The following is a 19,212-nucleotide window of genomic DNA, read 5'->3' as shown; positions in this document are numbered from 1 at the left end:
CGGCCAACCACTGGAGACCCACTCCCAACTCCGTCCCAAACACATGAGCATTGTTGGAAGACTCTTCGTATCTGAACCATAACAGGTGAGACAGTGATGGATATTTGCTTATTACCGTGCTATGACCAGTTCTTGAATGGGGGCAATTTCCTGTCCTGAGAATGTTAGGGTATTGGTATATTGTTGCACAAAGCAAGCGTATCAGAGGTCAAGGGTGTTTCTCTGTGTCTTTTATTGGCTTGTGATGAAGAACAGAGTCACACGTGCGGCTGCTCTAGCAATGGGAGTGGTCAGGGCTTCAGAACAGTCCTAGTTTGGATGCTATGTCATAAGAGAAGAATAAGTGGAAATTGGCATCCTCGCACCCCCTGGGGCTGTGGAAATTGGTACAGTCCATGTGGAAAACAACTTGGCATGAACATAGAGAGCCATCCAAATACTCATATCCCTTGACTCACTTCACTGCTGGGAGTTTATCCCAAGAAAATAATCTTGAAGAAAGAGAAAGTTTCTCATGAAGGTGTCATGGGGGCATTGTTTTCCAAGGATGAAAACCAGGAAATGTTTAAGCCACAGGTTGGCAAGATTTTTCGGCAAAGGGCCAAATGATACACACTTTAGGCTTAGCAAGCTGGGCAGCATCTGTCTCTAATACTCAAATTGGTATTGGGCAGACACCTTAAATAGTATGTTAGAGAGCGGGCATGGCAATTGTAGGGCAAAGGGGAAACTCCTTGACATCCTTGAAGGTTTGGGGTGTGGAGCTGGTAGTAGACTAAGCAGGAGAAAAGATGAACAAACTTATTAACATGTAGCAAGGGAAAGTCACCGAAAGGGGTGGACAGCCTGGGGAGGGGGGGGGGTGATTGATGACCAGACCAATGTGATTTAGAAACTCATGAAAATGGGGAATGTCAGGAGAGCAGCAAGTGATTTAGGGAGGGCTTAATGAGCTTGGAGAACACACAACAATGTGGAATAAATTCTGGAGCCCAGCAGAGCAGACAATGAATAGCTAAGAAATAGAAGTCAGTGGACCCAAATCTGTCCAGCTGTGTTGGCACAAGTCAGGCTCTGGGGAAATACTGAATATTCTTAGTGAAAGCTCTGGGAAGGGACTGGAGATTTTTGTTTCTTAGGTGAGGTCTGCACCTTAGGCAGGAAAGGGATCTTGGCAGAAAACCTCTCACTGAGTTGCGGGATGTAGGTGAGATGCGAGGGAAGGTCTGATGGGTGGGGGTGGGGGGCGTTGATATTGAGTTTGCGTTTTTTTTTTTTGTTTTGTTTTGTTTTGTTTTTACATTTTCACAGGTCTGGTGTGCATGCGTGTGGATGCAATGCTTTCGTGTGCGTGAGACATCCACGGTGTAGTGTGCATTCATGCTTGTGTGTACGTGAGGGTATGAAGTGGATGCTGGAAACCATCATTGATGACTCCCACCCTTTTGGTTGAAACCGTGCCTTTCAGTCGAGTTCAGAGCTCATCTATATGGCTAGTCCTGCAAGCCAACTCGCTCTCACTTTCAGGAAATGCAGGCAGGTTGCCATGTCCGTTAGTCATTAGTGTGGGTTCTGGGCTCCCAGTCTGCTCTGAGCTTCTTGTTTGCAGGGCAAATGCTTTAACCATTGTGACATCTCTGCAGCCCCTGAACTTCTTTTTTTTTTTTTTTACTTACTTATTTATTTATTTATAAAAATTTCCACTTCCTCCCCTCCTCCCAATACCCTCCCATTCCCCCCACTCACTCTCCTCCTCCCTCTCCAGTCCTAAGAGCAGACAGGGGTTCCTGCCCTGTGGGAAGTTCAAGTTCCTCCCCCCCTCCCTCCAGGTCTAGGAAGGTGAGCATCCAAACAGACTAGGATCCCAAAAAGCCAGTACATGCAGACAAAACAAGACCCAGTGCCATTGTCAATGGCTTCTCAGCAGCCCCCATGTCAGCCACATTCAGAGAATCCGGTTTGATCACATGCTCGTTCAGTCCCAGTCCAGCTGGCCTTGGTGAGCTCTCATTAGATCAGTCCCCTTGTATCAGTGGGTGAACTCACCCCTTGTGGTCCTGACTTCCTTGTTCATGTTCTCCCTCCTTCTGCTCCTCATTTGGACCTTGGGGGCTAAGTCCAGTGCTCCAATGTGGGTCTCTGTCTCTATCTCCATCCATCGTCGGATGAAGGTTCCCTCTGATCCTGCCTTCCTTGCTCACATTCTCCCTCCTTCTGCTTCTCATTTGGACCTAGGGAGTTAAGTCCAGTGTTCCAATGTGTGTGTCTGTCTCTATCTCCATCCATTGCCAGATGAAGGTTCTATGGTGATATGCAAAATAATCATCACCCTCTCCTCTGCTGCCCAGGAAACAATCTGGGGACCTCTCCTTGGGCCTGGGAACCCCTCCAGAATCAAGTCCCTTGCAAACCCTAAAATGGCTCCCTTAAAAAATGGGGTACTGAATTGAACAGAGAATTCACAACAGATGAACTTCGAATGGCCAAAAGACACTTAAGGTCATGCTTAACCTCCTTAGCGATCAGGGAAATGCAAATCAAAACAACTCTGAGATATCATCTTACACCTGTCAGAATAGCTAAACTCAAAAACACCAATGATAGCCTATGCTGGAGAGGATGTGGAGTGAGGGGAACACTCATCCATTGTTGGTGGGAATGCAAACTTGTGCAGCCACGGTGGAAATCAGTGTGGCGGTTTCTCAGGAAACTGGGAGTCAATTTCCCTCAGGACCCAGCAATTCCACTCTTGGGAATATACCCAAGAGATGCCCTATCATACTACAAAAGCATTTGTTCAACTATGTTCATAGCAGCACTATTTGTAATAGCCAGAACCTGGAAACCTAGGTGCCCCTCAATAGAAGAATGGTTAAAGAAGGTGTGGAACATAATACACATTAGAGTTTTACTCAGCGGTAAAAAACAATGACATCTTGAATTTTGCATGCAAATGGATGGAAATAGAAAACGCTTTACTGAGTGAGGTAACCCAGACCCAAAAAGAGGAATATGGTATGTACTCACTCATAAGTGGATTCTAGCCATAAATAAAGGTCTTTGAGCCTATAATTCGTGATCCTAGAGAAGCTAAATAAGAAGGTGAACCTGAAGAAAATCATGTAGTTATCCTCCTGGATATTGGAAGTAGACAAGATTGCCAGGAAGCCTTGGGTGCATGGGGGTGGGGGGGGGCCGGAAGTAAGGGGAGATGGTTAGAGAGAAGGGAGAAGGGGAGGATTGGGGATGGCTTGGGGGGAATGGGATGGGAGGAGGGAGGAAGTATGGATATGGGAGCAGGGAGGTATATATCTGAACTTCTTTTTAAAGGACTTAAATTTACTTTAGATAAAACTGCTTATCAGGTCTACATTTGATGTAGTGCCGGCTAACCCCTAAACTAAATCCTAATAAAACTTGTTTTATGTGAAGTTAAATTCAAATACCATATCATTTTTACGTAGTATGAATTATTCTTTTGACTTCCTTGCCAAACAGTTAAAAATGTAAACACAGTTTTTAATCATTGCAAGCTACATAAAAATAGGGCTGACAAGATAACTCAGCTGATAAAGGAGTCTGCTGCAGAGCCTGGCTACCTGGGTTTGAACCTGGGAACTCACGTAAAGAAAGGAGAAAAGAGCAAACTTCACAAAGTTTCCATCTCACGCCTGCGTGTTCACTGTGCTGTATGTGCACCCTTACAGCATACACACCTCCCCATAACAAAAAGAATATAAAGAGAGTTTAAAAGTAAATCAAAATAAACTGTGAGCCAGATTCACTTCAGAGGTTGTTGTTTGTGAATCCTTCATCTGAATAAAAGGGCATTCTTAAATTACGTGAATATATAATAGAGTGTAGTTAATAAAATGATAACCGCGAGGACCAGGCATTGCATGAGTAGGGCATATATAATATGTGAAAAGTGTACAAGATAGCAAACACACCTTTCCGATATTGGAGATGAGTGATGTGGTAATTAGAAAATAATAAGAATAAATGTGCATTTGGACAAACTTTTCCCAAGGTTTTGTCTGCGCTCCTTCCACATTCTGACTGTGTTTGCTAAATGCTCTCGTTCTGTTTTCCATGTTTCTCAACACCACCTTGTCTTTGCCACTCTTCCTCTGTTTTACACTCTCAGAGATTTCTTCCTGTGTGCATTTTTGGATTGTTACTTTATCCACTGTGTTTAAAAAATACACATGTCAAATCTCCACAGCAGGACACGATTTTCAGGTGATCATCCCTGTGGTAATGTTCTAAGTGTGGTGCAGCCTTCACCTCTAACTATGTCTAAAACATGTTTCTCACCCTCCAGGGGACCCTACCGCTCATTACGCAGTCACTGGCCATTGGTTTCCTCTTCTTCAGGTCTCAGGAAATGCTTGTCTGCGTTCTAAATCAGTTTCCCTATTCCGTGAATTTCTTTCTTTTTCTGTTTTGAAATCTTATTATGTAGCACATGCTTCCTGAGACTCTGAGTGCTGGGATGATGTGTGCACACCACCAGGCCCAGCTGAGAATTTAGTAAAGATAAAACCATGTGACATATGGCATTTGTGTTTAGCTTCTTTAGTTAGCATGGCATTTTCAAGCTTCATCAATGTTCAAAGATGTGCCAATAATATTCACTCAATGTTGTGTAGTGTATATATATATATATATATATATATATACTATATATAATATATACAATATATGAAAATTGTGTCACTAGCTATATCATCAACGATTTTTCTAAAAACAAGCAGAATATATATTATATATATATATATAATAAATGTATGTAAGTAAAGAGAGAAATTTATTCTAAGGAATCAGTTCATGAAGTTGAGCTGATAAACTCTAAACTTGCAGTTTATCTGTCAGTCTGGACACCCAAAGGTTTGCAGCTCAAGTCCAAAGATTCTCTGCTGGCAGAATTCCTTCATGCTCAGAGGTGGTAAACCTTCCTGTCGTAAGACCTTCAAATGACTGGATAAATCCCGCCCATATTACAGGTTTTCTGTATTATGCCGTTTAGTTTCAGTGTTAATCTCATCTAAGATACCTTCCTGGGAACATCTGGAATAACACTTGATCAAATACCAAACATCATGTCTCAGCTGTAAGTGACCCCTGTCAGCGTTCTACACAATAGCGACAGTGTGGGTGCTCAATGTTACACTTGAGTTAGAGCTTCAAAAAAGAAAACCACTCTGGGATGAGATGTGATCTCCAAGGTGTTTTAATTTCTATTTCCCCAATTATTGAGAATGAAGAAACTTTTTTGGGTGTTTCTGAGTCACTTTTATTTATTCTGTTGAGAAGTTCTGCTTAGATTTCTAGCCAAAGTTTTGCTGGACTCTTTATTTTTTATTTTTTGTATATTCTAGATATTATTCCTTTGTCAGATGTTTAGCTGGTAAAAATTCTCTTCTGGTTTATGGGTTTCTCCTTCACTTGATTGTTTCCTTAGCTGTACAGCAGCTATTGAGTTTTATGAGGTCCCACTTGTCAATTGTTGGCCTTCATTCCTGGGCAAATGGCATCTTATTTGGAGAGTCCTATCCTATGCATTTGTTTTCTTCTAGCAGTTTGGGCATCTCAGGTTTCAAATTCAGATCTTTGGATCACCTCAATCTACTTTTTTTCTTTGTGCAGGATGATAAATATGGGCTTAGTTTGTTTATCCTGCACATAGACTTCTACTTTTTCCAGCACCATTTGCTGAAATTATGTCTTTTCTTTAGAGTATTATTTTGGTTTCTTTGTCAAATACCAAATGGCTTTTGTTTCATGTACTCATGCATGGGTCTTCTATTTTATTCTATTGGTTTATATGTCTATTTTGTGCCAATATTCTGTTGTTTTTATTTCTATATTTTTGTAATATATCTTAACATCTGGAATGACAGACCCTCTAGAGTTATTCTTTTTGCTTAGATCTCCAAGTTTGTTTCTTGTTCCATTTGAGTTTTAGGGTTTTCCAATTTTTGTGAAGAATGCCGTGGGTGTTTTGATTGAGAATACATTGAATCTGTAAATTGCTATTGGTAGGTTGACTGTTTTCACATTGGTAATCTTACTGATCCATGAGCATGGGATGTCTTTTCATTTTCTAGTGTCTGTCTTTCTTTCTCCAGAGATTTGGATCTGTGACACATATGATACACACCCATGATCAGCCTGGCAAGATATCCATAAAGGATCAACACATAAACACCCTGTACTGGCACTCACATGTCTGTGGTAACCAACAGCCATCTCAGTGTAATAGGACCCACTTAGCAGGAGAGTAACACGCCTGACGCTAGCAACCTAGTCAACTATCAGGGGCTAGTGACATCATGGATCCAAGAAGAGAATCTGCTGCCACCACTTTGCTAAAGAAGCACCATTTCTTAACAACACCATGACTCTTTTTTTATACCAACAGGTAACTGTAGCTCTCACCCCTCAACAAAGAAGCTTCTTTCTACAACACCTGGAGACCATCACAGGGAACCCCAATGCAGACATCAATGGATTGAGTGGGGCCCAGCCCCAGGGATGCATCAGAAGCACAGTATATGCTTCTGTGGCTCAGGGGACATTGCAGAAGAGGAGGTGGAAAGATTGCAGGATCCAGAATACCAGCTAGCTTGCTGTGAGATGACACCTCTTATAAATTAGTGCATACATAAGACCTTAACAACCGCAATGTTACTAGGCATGCTAACACATAAAGGGGAAACTCTCACCGGGTCCCACCTTTAGACAAAGGCCTATAGACTACTACGGACTGCTGAGAGGGAGAACAAACTTCTTCCAGGGTGACACCTCTGTCTTATTATCTCATACAAGTCAGTATTCGGGTCAGTCCTGAAACCAAATACAAACGACAAAAATGGCTCAGTAGGTTGTACTTACACACACACACACACACACACACACACACACACGTATATAGCATCAATAATAAAAGAAAAAGAGGCTATTAATTTGAGAGTGAGGGAACATGGTAGGAGTTGGAGAGAACTTGGGAGGAGCTGGAGAGAGACCAGGGAAAGGATTAAATGATGTAATTTGGCTACTTCAAGAGGAAGATGGACATTAAAGAGGCTCTTTATGGAGTTGGTTGGCCATTTGGGCAAGAAACTGCTCTTGCCTAGACTGCTTGATAGGTAGGACATGCAAGACCCATAGAGAAATGACTGCTGAACTTGTCTAAATGTGAGATGGTCCTTTGAGGTTCCTGCTACATGAAAGAGCCTGCCAGACATTCTGCAGGATACAGAAGAGAGTGACTGACAAACTGCCAATAGAGGCAAAACAGTCTTTCAAATTTCCTGCTTTATGGAAAAGTCTGCTGGATACTCTGGGCCAGTAGGCTGAAGATGGGTGCCCCAACGGTACAAAAAAACTTTGGGTGACGGCCCAGGCAGCGAGATGTCTCTGTAAATTCTAGAGTTTTGGAAGTTGCTCATAATATACTTCCTGTTTACTTAGGTAATATTATATCCTCCCAGAGTCTTTGATGGAGTTGAAGAATTTATAGTTATAGTTTTCCTTAGTTATGATAAAAGATAAAGTAGATATAAGTATTGTAACTATAATTCCTATTTGATATCTATTTTTATATGTAATTTTACTATGTTAAAGTTAAAACCTTTCTTTTTATTTAAACAGAAAAGGAGAGGTGAAGTGAGAGTCCCCTCTGTATGTTGTGACTACCATTAAAGAATAAAGAAACTGCCTTGGCCTGCTCATAGGGCAGAACTTAGGTAGGCAGGGAAAACTAAATGGAATGCTGGGAGGAGGCAGAGTCAGAGAGAAGCCATGGAGCCGCCGAAGGCAGAAGTGCTGAAACTGCTGGTAGGCCATGACTTCGTGGTGATGCACAGATTAATGGAGATGGGTTAAATTATGATGTAAGAGTTAGCCAATAAGAACCTAGAGCTAATAAGCTAAATGGTAATTTAATTAGTACAGATTCTGTGTGATTATTTCTGGGCTAAGTGGCCGGGAACCAACAAGCAGCTTTCCTACAACAGTAATTGTATTTTAAAATGTTTTATAAAAGAAATCTGAAAGTCATTCTGTTTTTAGTGTAAGCAATGAAAGTAGTAGAATTGAGGAAGCCAAGACTGAAGACCAGAAGGCCTGTTCGCTAGGAGGTCATTTCCACAGGTCAGCTGAGGTTCCTGTCTGAGAGGCCTCAGCCCTGTGCAAGTTCTTTGGCCCTGGAGGGTTACATAGACTCTCTGTGAAAGGAGTAATGAGAGTCACTCCCAGCACTGGGCTCAGGGATGAGTATCGGATGAGCAGGTGAGTGTAGGTATCAGGGGAGCACACATAAATAATCGGCAGTTAGGGTTCTTGAATTTGTGACAGAGCCCCAGACAAAAGAGGCACTGGATAGTCGGGCAGTGGTGGAGCACACCTTTAATCCCAGCACTCCGAAGGCAGAGATAGGTGGATCTCTGTGAGTTCGAGGCCAGACTGGCCTACAGAGTGAGTTTCAGGGCAGGCTCCAAAGCTACAGAGAAACCCTGTATTGAAAAACCACACACACACACACACACACACACACACACACACACACACACGAAGTACTGAACTTAGTTCATTCTTCAATAGTTCACTGTCAGAAGTGTGTCTTAGATACTTTCTTCTAGAAAAAGAGAACCAAGGCATTGGGACTTCTGAGTGTCTTCTCATCCACCTGGACCCCTGACTGCCTGGATCCAGTGAGCTTTCCTGTGACGATGGGTCATGCAACAGGAACTAAGACAGAGAGATCGCAGATTTCTGTTCGTGCTCATGTGTGTGGAGACCAAAAACCGGCCTTGGGTATTGCTCCTCAGGTTCTGTTCGCTTTGTTTTTTTCAAATGTGGTCTTTCAGTGGCTGGGACCTCTCTTCTAGGCTAGGCTGACTGATCAGCAAGGCCCAGCAATCTGCCAGTCTCTACCTCTGCTGGTCAGGGATGAGAGGGTGGAGCTTGGGTCTCCACACCTGCGTAGTGAACACTTTCACTAGTTGAGCCAGCCCGAGCCTCTTGCCTGTTCGTTCTCTGAGGTAGATCAGGCAGGCTGTCACACAGCGAGGGCTGAAATTCGCAGATTCCTCCCCATGAGCTAAGACTCACAGGTTCAAGGCAAGGCCTGGGTTTGGCTGTGTTTGCTTCGAGGGTGTCTAGGGACCATTCATCCAAATCACAGTCTAGGAAGCAAATGGAGTCAGGCTGCCTGGGAGGCAAAGCCATACCTGATTTCAGGCTATCTGTGAACTTGCTCACCGTACTCATTTGAGTAGATTTTAACTTTGGCAGTAATTACCCAGCAGGCCTATGAAAGAAGCCCTAAGGTCAGGTTGGGGGAAGGGTTCCTCCTTACAGTCAATCACCCTCGGAAGTGAACTGTGGAAGTAACTAGCTGGATCTGGCTGACCTTAGAGGGGGCTGTGGCTGGAGAGGGGTGACAGTGACCAGTCTGTTTCTGTGTCTCCTCTTGCGTTCAGTGCACGCCTTATGACCCAAGTCAGGGGAGTGCAGCAAGCAGGGAGGCTGATTAATTAGTTCCCTGGGGTCTCCCCAACAGAGGTTAGAAGCTGATGCTTGGTGGGCGTGGAAGGGAAGCCAGATCTTTAGACTAGCAGGGGATTTGTTTCCTGATCTAACTGCAGCCACATGTGATGGTATTGAAAACATGTGTGCCTCTGATAAAAGATCACAGCCAAAGACCAAAAGGAACCAGCGTAGCATCCTGTTTCCCATCAGACCCCATGCCCTTTGCTTTCGGACGCATTGTGTTACCAGGGGATGTTTAGAAGTGTTTGAGCAGGAATGGGCTCAGGTTCCAATAGGGCCTTTTTCAAGTTCTATTACCTAACGTCCTTACCTAGTGAAATCGGCCATCTATCATGGCCTGGCAGCCGCTCAAACCGCCTGAATCAGAATCTCCAGGACCGGTTACCAGCAAGTGGACTGATTCAAATGCAGCTGCCCTTGAACACCTTCTGAACTAAGAGATGAAAAACCCCAAGTCTGGCCTGACTGTGTATGAATCAGGGGCCGTGCTGAGTTCCTGAGGGCAGGGAGAAGGAGTCTCACAGAGTTATAGAACTCTAAGCAAGGGAAGGGATCGGCTGTGAACAGAGAGTGGGAAGGATGAAAAGCCAGGCCTGGGCAAGAGCGGAAGACCGTGAGCAGAGAATAAACACCCCGAGAGCATTGACTCTTTGAAATGACAAACTGTCAATAGTTACAGATCTCCACTGTATAATACAAGGGGCTTCACACATTCAGTCTCCCAAGCTAGAAACTGACGGGTGTCTACAACTCTTCCTTTGCCTCTCTTCCTTTCTCCCGTCCCAAGTCATCACCAAGTCTCATTCCGTGAACTGGGGATGTGAGTCACAGCCGGCTGTCTAGCCGACAGCCCGGCCTCCCCTGACCCTGGCGGCTACATCCCTACACTGGCTTAGGAATCAGGAGTCTATGTGCTCACTTGGAATCCCAGCAGCTTCTTCGCTGGCCTTTTGATCAGCAGACTCCGCTTTTGTGCATCCTCTAACACGCTTTGCTTTGGGAGTGAGTCCCCTTAAAAATTCTGATGAACGTGCCTGCTTAGGGAGCATGACGCAAAAACATTTTGCAAAGAGGATATAAGACAGACGCAGACACCTTAGGATAGTCCCTAAGGCCTGTCTCAGGTGTTGAGTCTATTCATTATTTACCCTTAGGATTGCTAATTCCTGGAGGAGAAGTGTGTGAATCATCTTGTTGTCTGAAGGGATGAGAACAGTATCTTCTCTGTAGTGAGTGCATAACCAGGTAATATGCCGAGTGAAGGACTGACAATCAAATAAAAGCATAGCAGGTACTCTGGCCTCTACATCATTGAAGATTCATTCATGCCTTGCTGGTCATTTCAGTTAGAGACGCGTGAAACAGAGCAGCAGATTCCTGACTTTTTAAATGTTTGATCTTTGGTGTAACCAAAGTCTTAGGTAGATCAGTTAGGTGGATGGAATGTGGTTTCAAGGATTCCTGAATTCTAAAACACTCACAGGATGTGATGCAAGTAGCATCATTGCTTGAGAATTCTGAGTTTTGTAACTGAGGGGCCTGGTCAAATAGCTTTCCTCCGTAGGCCTATTCCTTTTGTGGAAAGGTAGATTTAATAGGGGATGTGTAGTAAAAGGTCACTTGTTGGTTCCCAGTTTCTTAGCCCCAAAATAATCTGTATTAATTACTGTAATAATAATTAATCTGTATTAATTCTGTAATAATACAGAAACTGTATTAATTAAATCACTGCTTGGCCCATTAGTTCCAGCTTCTTATTGGTTAACTCTTATATATTAATTTATCCCACCCTCATTAATCTGTGCATCACCATGAGGTCATGTTCTACCAGCAAAGTTTCAGCATGTCTGTCTAAGGCAGAGGCTCCATGGCTTCTCTCTGACTCTGCTTTTCTCCTCCCAGCATTCAGCTTAGTTTTTCCTGCCTACCTAAGTTCTGCCCTGCTATAGATCTAAAGCAGTTTCTTTATTCATTAATGGTAAACACAGCATACATAGGGGAATCCCACATCACTCTGCTCTGACTTTATTTAAATATGGCCGTAGCCTGAACTATTCCACCTTTGGTATCTAGGTGGGATGGACAGATCCTACGCCTCTACCTCTTTTTCTGTTTCTAACTCCGGATCTCTTTGTGACATGGTGGTCACTGTGGAGACTCCTCTGTTTCCAAATAGAAGGTTCTGTATGGACCACTGCTGTCCTTTTTCACGTGACTTTTCATGTAAGGCTCATTTGAGGCATCTCTATAAGTGTTTTCCAGCATGCTTTCCTGCCTTCCCAATGTGCACATTCCACACAGGCTTGCCAAGAGTCTGAAATTCTTGTTTGAGTTATTTTCTTAGAAACTTGAAGGCCCTCAGTCAGAGCACAAGCTTCATTTATTCATTAACAGAATTCATTACTAGACACTATGACTCTTCAGCAATCGGGTTGTTGTACCAGTTGCTTCACACTGATTTCTTAGTTAAGACTTAAAAAATGATTGCATCTATCTATCTATCTGTCCATCCATCCATCCATCCATCCATTCATCCATCCTCTCTCTCTCTCTCTCTCTCTCTCTCTCTCTCTCTATCTATAGAAATACCCAATTATCTGGACAGCGAGCCTCTGTCTGTGACCTCTCACTGTGAGCTGGGTTCTGTGCTTGCTACTGTCATCACTGAACTAAAAGGAAGGGATTGTTACTAACATCCTAAGCAAAGACAAGGAAATTCAGACTCAAGAAACTGACATAGCATCCAAAAGCTTACAACTAAGTGACAGAGTTGAAACCTCAACCTCAGGAGCTTCCCCGCAAAGATGATGTTGGATCTGGGCTTAGGGAATAGCATCTACTCTTGGTGGCTGGAACTCTCAAGGACTAAAACAAATTCTCTCTTGATTTTAGAACATCTCTCATCCAAATGTGCTATTTTATTCTGCATCCGAGGGAGCTAAACGTTTTTCTCCTGAATTTCAGAGGTGCGTCTTCAGACAAGAAACAATAAAAATTCAATTTAAAAGTTGATTAATGCGTTGAGACAAGGAACGCTGACGTACAGCTACAGAGTGGGAATGCTTGCCAGGAGAGCCATTCGTCTTGGAAGTAATTGCATATTTTACTTGGCTTTGGATTTCTGGAATGAGATCTTTGGGAAAGGGCTTTTCAATTTTACACAATTTTCAAAGCAGTGGTGTAGACTAGATCTTTGCCTGAGTGGAGATAAAGACATTTGTCTCAATGGAGACTGCAGAGTTGATGAGACATAAATTTCCCCACTCAGCACCTTGTGTTGGGTTTTCCTTTCCAGAGCTGCAGATGGGGCTGCACTCACAAGCAGTTACAAGAAGAAGCTGCCACCAGAAGTGCCTGGAAGTGCTGAGTCTGGCCCAGGAGTGAGGCTGGGGCCCTCCGAGTTGTCACACTTCACTCTCGTAGCTCCTTTATGGGATTTTCATTTATTCTGCAGTATTTCTTCACTGCCTGCCTTCAGGTGAACTGCATTCCAAAGACTGTTCCTTTTTTGTCTGATTTTTTGAATATATATATATATATATATATATATATATATATATATATATATATATTTAGTTTTGAGGATTGTAATATAATCCCCAAATTTCCCATTTCCTCCTTGCTAACCTTCCCATGTACTTTCTTGCTCTCATTCTAATTCATGGTCTCTCTGTAATTGTTGTTACATATATATGCATACAAAGAATAGACAAAGACACAAATACACAGACAGGCAGATACACACCGAAATACATAGCTACAACCTGCTCTATTATTCTTACACATTAATTTCCCCATACCACACATATTCTGGCCAAAATTCTACATACAGATTGAAATCCATCAGGTTAAAACTAAGTATGCCAAACACGTTTGGTAATACTTGCTTTACCCTTCAACACTGATTTTGACCCAGCACCTGCCTCGTACTCAGGACAGTTCAAACTCAGAGTGCTCCATCTCGGAGCCCTCTCACCTCGGGCTTTCCTACACGTCCGTCCTCTCACCTAGAATCATCTTTCTGTCCTCCTCTGCTTTGGTCGGCTACCACTGCTGTGTCTTGGGCACTTCCTTTTCAATAAGAACTTGTTCTAAATGCTTTCCCAAGTTGGGAGGTCAGTGCACCGGGCCATGCTCCTTCACTGGAATCTGTTTTCTTGTAAATTTCTCATTAATCCAGGGGCTCTTCAGGGCCTGAAAGTGTATCACTTAGAGTCACAATTATTTAAATTAGTATTAATTATTTAAATTAGCTTATAAGTGGTGACTACCTCTTTTCCTTCATAGACATGCTTGTCCACAAGATGAATTATTATTATTATTATTATTATTATTATTATTATTATTATTGGTTTTTCAAGACAGCATTTCTCTTTGTAACAGTCCTGGCTGCTCTGGAACTCACTCTGTAAACCAGGCTGACCTCAAACTCATTAAGATCCACCTGCCCCTGCTTCCCAAGTGCTGGGATTAAAGGCATGTACTACCACCCCCCTGCCTACAGGATGAATTCTAAAAGGCCTTGGAAGCAATAAAGGAAGTCCAATGTTTTCTAGTTTGCATTCACTTCTTCTCTGGGTATGCCACTTTTCTAGAGAGGTGGTAGCTTCAGAGGTCAGATCCTAGTCAAAGACTATCCAAGAATATTTGTTACCTGGGTATACTGAGCCTCAAAAGGTCTTGTGTGAGACAACTGACCAGATCAAAAAAATTAATGCAATTATTAATTAGAGAGAGATAACACAGTAAAGGAATTTATAGAGTGAAACAGGATGCAATTAGAACCCTTATTACCTTTGCCACTAACCAACTGTGTCTTGGGTACCAATAACTATAGGAATACCAAAATAATTTCACTATTCTGAGTGCTAATTTTTTGGGACTCTGTTTCTTTGTTATGCACATATATCTGAGTTAGGGCTTTGTGAAAGCTAGCTAAGTGTTCTATCGCTGAGCTATATCTCTGACCTCGGGGCTCTTCTTCTTTTTTTTTTATTTTATGTGTATTGATTGGTCTTTTGTCTGTGTATACTCTGTGTGGGAGTGTCAGATCTCCTGGAACTGGAGTTACAGACAGTTGTGTACTGTCATGTGAACGTTGGGAGCTGAACCCGGGTTCTCCAGAAGAGCAGCCAATGCTCTTAGCCGCTAAGATATCTCTCCAGTCCCTAGGACTCTTATTCTTGTGTAGTGAGGAGCTGCGGGCAGGCCTGCTTTTCATCCTGCCCGGCTCCCGCACGGATAGCTTAGCCCCGAAAATAACAACACACAAATTGTATTCATTTAAACACTGCCTGGCCCATTATCTCTAGAGAGTTAGTTACTGCCTAACTCTCACATCTTGATTAACCCATTTCTAATAATCTGTGTAGCACCATGAGGTGGTGGCTTACCGGAAAAGATTCAGCATGTCTGACCTGGTGGCTGGCTCCATGGCGTCTACCTCACTTCCTTTCTTCCCAGCATTGTGTTCTGTTTACTCCGCCTACCTAATTTTCTGTGCTATCAAAGGGCCAAGGCAGTCTCTTTATTAACCAATGAGAATAACACATAGAAGGCCCACCTACATCATTCTTGATGGCGTTTTTCTGCATTTATAGTCTATCAAGGGCTTTCTCACTTGGGAGAAGCTGGGCCAGTAGGAAACACCAATTGCCAAGGGTCTTACAGATTGAAGGGTTGCAGCAGACTGTAATATCTGTTGTAATAAGAGTTTGCCCAAGTGTTGGATAGTAAATCTGAGTCCTTACCCTTATTTCGCACTCATTTGAGAACATGGTGTCTGCAATGAGAGGGCGTAACTAGACTTGTTGTTCTAAACATTCAAGAGAATTGGACAGTGTAGCAGTCCATGGGAGATGGCGGGAAAGTCCAATGGAGAGTAATAAATGTAGTCTAATTGTCCTTGAGATAAATTTAACACTAAAAGAAAAAATAAGGAATATTTGATGTGATCCAATTTTAGTTAGAGAAAGGAAGAGACTTGATCTGCAAGCTCATTGCTGAAACCATTGGTGTTTATGCCACAGGCAAGAGTGTCCTGTGTTGGAGATTTGTAGAAACAATGGCCAGACATGGCCAGATTGCCTTTGTTCTAACTCCAGACAGCAGACTAATGATCCAAGGACTGTCAATGAGATGTAGAGCATGATCAGCAGGAGAACCTGGCTTCTTGAGACCTTCTTGGTTCCTTGCCAGACTGAAGGACCCAGTCAGGCCAGGAGATTCCAAAACTGTTTGATGACCTTCATCCTTTAAAGAGTAGGTGAAAATCTCACTGGTCAATGTCAACGGGACCTGATCATCAGGTTTATAGTTTGCTGTAATATCACAGTTACATAATCAAGAGGCTTTAGCCTTTATTTCTTGCTCTTGCTACACTGGTTTCCTTGACTGTTTAGTGCAACAATGCTAGCCACAGCCTGTCATTGCAAAGACTGTTTTCAAGTGAATGTGATACAAAGGTAGAAGGGCAGACTTACTGTCTAACACTTGACTATAACAGATACATGTTTCAAACTGCTTAGCATATTACTAGAATTATAAATCTCCCACATTTATCTTTTCTACATGACATACTTGTAAGTAATTAGAGTCAGAATATCAGAATATTTCAATCCCTTAGAATCCCAAGCGATCATAAAAGGGTCCTAGGACAAATGGGTGAAACTCAGGCAGCAGAATCACTAAGACTGAATGAAATGAAGGGCAGAGGAGAACATATAAGTTGATTGGTGTATGAAGAATTACACTATCCACCCACTCAAATGATTGAAATTACGAGTTATGCGATATTCTAATGTGTGAAATAGAGGATGGTCAGAGAGCTCATTTTGACTCCTTGTTTTTAAAGGCCACTTAGTGATGGCTGCTAAGTGCTAGGGTTCTGGGCTAGGGTAACAGCTTCAAGTTCTGGATTCATCCCTTCTGATCTATAAGACCTTGAAGGATTTACTTAACTGCTTCATGCATCAGTAGCCTTAATTTAAAGGTAATGTCATGCATACTTTAAGGGATCATTCATGACAAAGATTCTATGAGGTGATTTTTGTTGTGCTTCATAAATGCTGGGTTATAATTGCTATTATTCTAAGGATCTTGGTGGGGGTGGAGCCTCTTGGCTGGGTGTGGTCTTTGATACTCATAGCTCTTCAAAAAAATGTACCAGACTATAAGATATGAGGAAAAACAAGTTACCTAAAAGCTATAGGATCAGACTGAAGAATCACTCTGAAAAATTCTCATTTTACTCTGAAAATTTACTAAGATCACACTCTAAGGACCATGACCTTTTGGAAGAACTTAAAAAGTCACCAAAACAACCATTCTTTTTCCAAATCGATTTGAAACACTTTAAAATAAAGAATAATTGTACTAAAAGTCTAACAAAACTGAAACCTAACTTCAAGACCAAAGAAATTAGGAAAGACATGAGTCGTAGACTAAAAAAACTGTGATCACAAATCAAGGTTACAGGAGGCAATGTCTAAAGACAAAGAGCATCTTGTTTTCAATGAAAGTTTTATGGATTACAGGGACGGTGGGCAGAGGGCATAGAAGACTGTTATCAGTGGGGACTAGTTTGTCTGTTATTAAACTGGGGGATGCTAGCATGAAAATGGTTTTAAGTGAAATGATTTTAGCTAAGTAATCCAAGACTCTTCAATAGCAGTGATGAAGTTCTTCAAATCCCTAACCACGCATACTCTTTCCCACTATATTTACCTTCAGGAGTGGATCTATCATTGTTATACATTCTGTCATCTGTCTGTCTGTCTGTCTATCATTATATACATTAGGTAAAGCAGAGAGTACACAGGAGGAATAAGCAGTATTCATGGAAACCCAGCACACTGCTCCTTGGTACATCACTGGGAGCCACTCTTCCTGAATTGAGAGATGACTTCTGCTTTGAATGACTTGGACTTGCTCCCTCACTAGACAAACAAGCTTTCCTCTGTCCTTAGGTCTGTCTTGTAGTACGCAGGGCTAATAAAGGCACAATGTCTGATGAAATAAATTGAATGAACAATAAATGTTTGGATGATGAATTAATCCTCTTCTAAGTCCTTCCCTGCAGACCCTACACCGTTCCTCGCTGTCACTACTTAATGACATACATCTGAAACTTACCATTTGATATCTGCTTCAAACAGTTTGTTGGGTGTTTCTGAGGTGCCAGATAGCTCTCCTTTCACGCTCCATTTCAATTTGGGGATTACTCAGAAATTATGAAGTGACAATTTAGGTGAAAATAAAAGTTGTGGTATTTTTATTTGCCAGCGAATATAAGATGATGAATGGTCAAGTTTTATGTTGTTGAAATGCATGCCAAAAATGTATAGTGAGTATGTCCCTGGGCTAGATGCCATTAGACAGTAGCCAACATACTCTAGAGGGATTCCTTAGAGTGAGCCTTGTTCATGGAGAGTTTGGAGTTTGCCCAGATGGATTTTCGTCTTGCTTCGGTCCAGTATTTCCTCACTCTGTACACTTCCCTACATTTTGGAATGATAATGTATATCCTATGCCATTATATCTGGAAGTATATGATCTATTTTTTAAAATTTTGATTTTCTTACAGGTAAGATTACAGTTAAGTGATTTCATGAATATCAGAAGAGACTTTGGACTTTAAAACATTGTTGAGAGTGTAATAGATTATGGGAACTTTTGAAGTTGAACTAAAAGTATTTTGCACTATGATAATGTTACCAGCTTATGGGGACCAGGGAGTGGAATGTGGTAGTTTGAATGTAGTTGGCCCCCATGAGCTCACTGGGAGTGGCACTGTTAGGAGATGTGGCTTTGTTGGAGAAGGTGTGGCTTTGTTGGAGGAAGTGTGTTACCGTGGGGGTGGGTTTTGAGGTCTGCTACGCTCAAGATAAACTCAGTGTCTCAAATCATTTCCTGTTGCCTGCAGGTCATGTTACAGGACTCTCGGTTACTTCTCCAGCACCATGTCTGCCTGCGTGCCACCGTGTTGCACCATGATGATAATGGACTAAACTCCTGAAGATATAAGCCACCCAATTAAATGTTTACCCTTTATAAGATATACCATAGTCATAGTGCCTTGTCACAGCAATAGAAGCCCTAATTAAGACATCTGATAATCTGACAGATAGATATACTAATGTTATTAGTTTTTATATCACTGCCATATCACACAACTACAAACTTAGTGTTTAAAACATTATTGTTTATAGAGCTGTGCTCCTTCTAGAGACCCTAAGGAAAAAACAACTATCTCCTCCTCCTCCTCCTCCTCCTCCTCCTCCTCCTCCTCCTCCTCCTCCTCCTCCTCCTCCTCCACCTTATTATCATCATCATCACTTTCAAGCTTTAGAAGGCATCACTTTCTTTGGATGATGGCTCCTTGCTGTATCATCAAAGTCCACAGTCTTCAAATCTCTGGTTCTTCTTTGTCTTTTAATTAATTGCAAATGCCCTGGCAATTTCAATGTGGCTACTTGGATAATTCAGAATAATGTTTCTGTTTTAAGGTTCTTAAGACAAGATTTAATCACATCTGCAGTTCTCTAGACTGTGTAAGGTCATGTGGTCATAGGCTTTCTCTCTCCCTCTCTGTCTCTCTGTCTCTCTGTCTCTCTCTGTATGTGTGTCTGATTATTTTGTATACTGTTTAAGGGG

The sequence above is a fragment of the Myodes glareolus genome, chromosome 19 (assembly GCF_982192425.1).
Source record: "Myodes glareolus chromosome 19, mMyoGla1.1, whole genome shotgun sequence".
Lineage (NCBI taxonomy): Eukaryota > Metazoa > Chordata > Mammalia > Rodentia > Cricetidae > Myodes > Myodes glareolus.
This window is presented reverse-complemented; position numbering follows the sequence as displayed.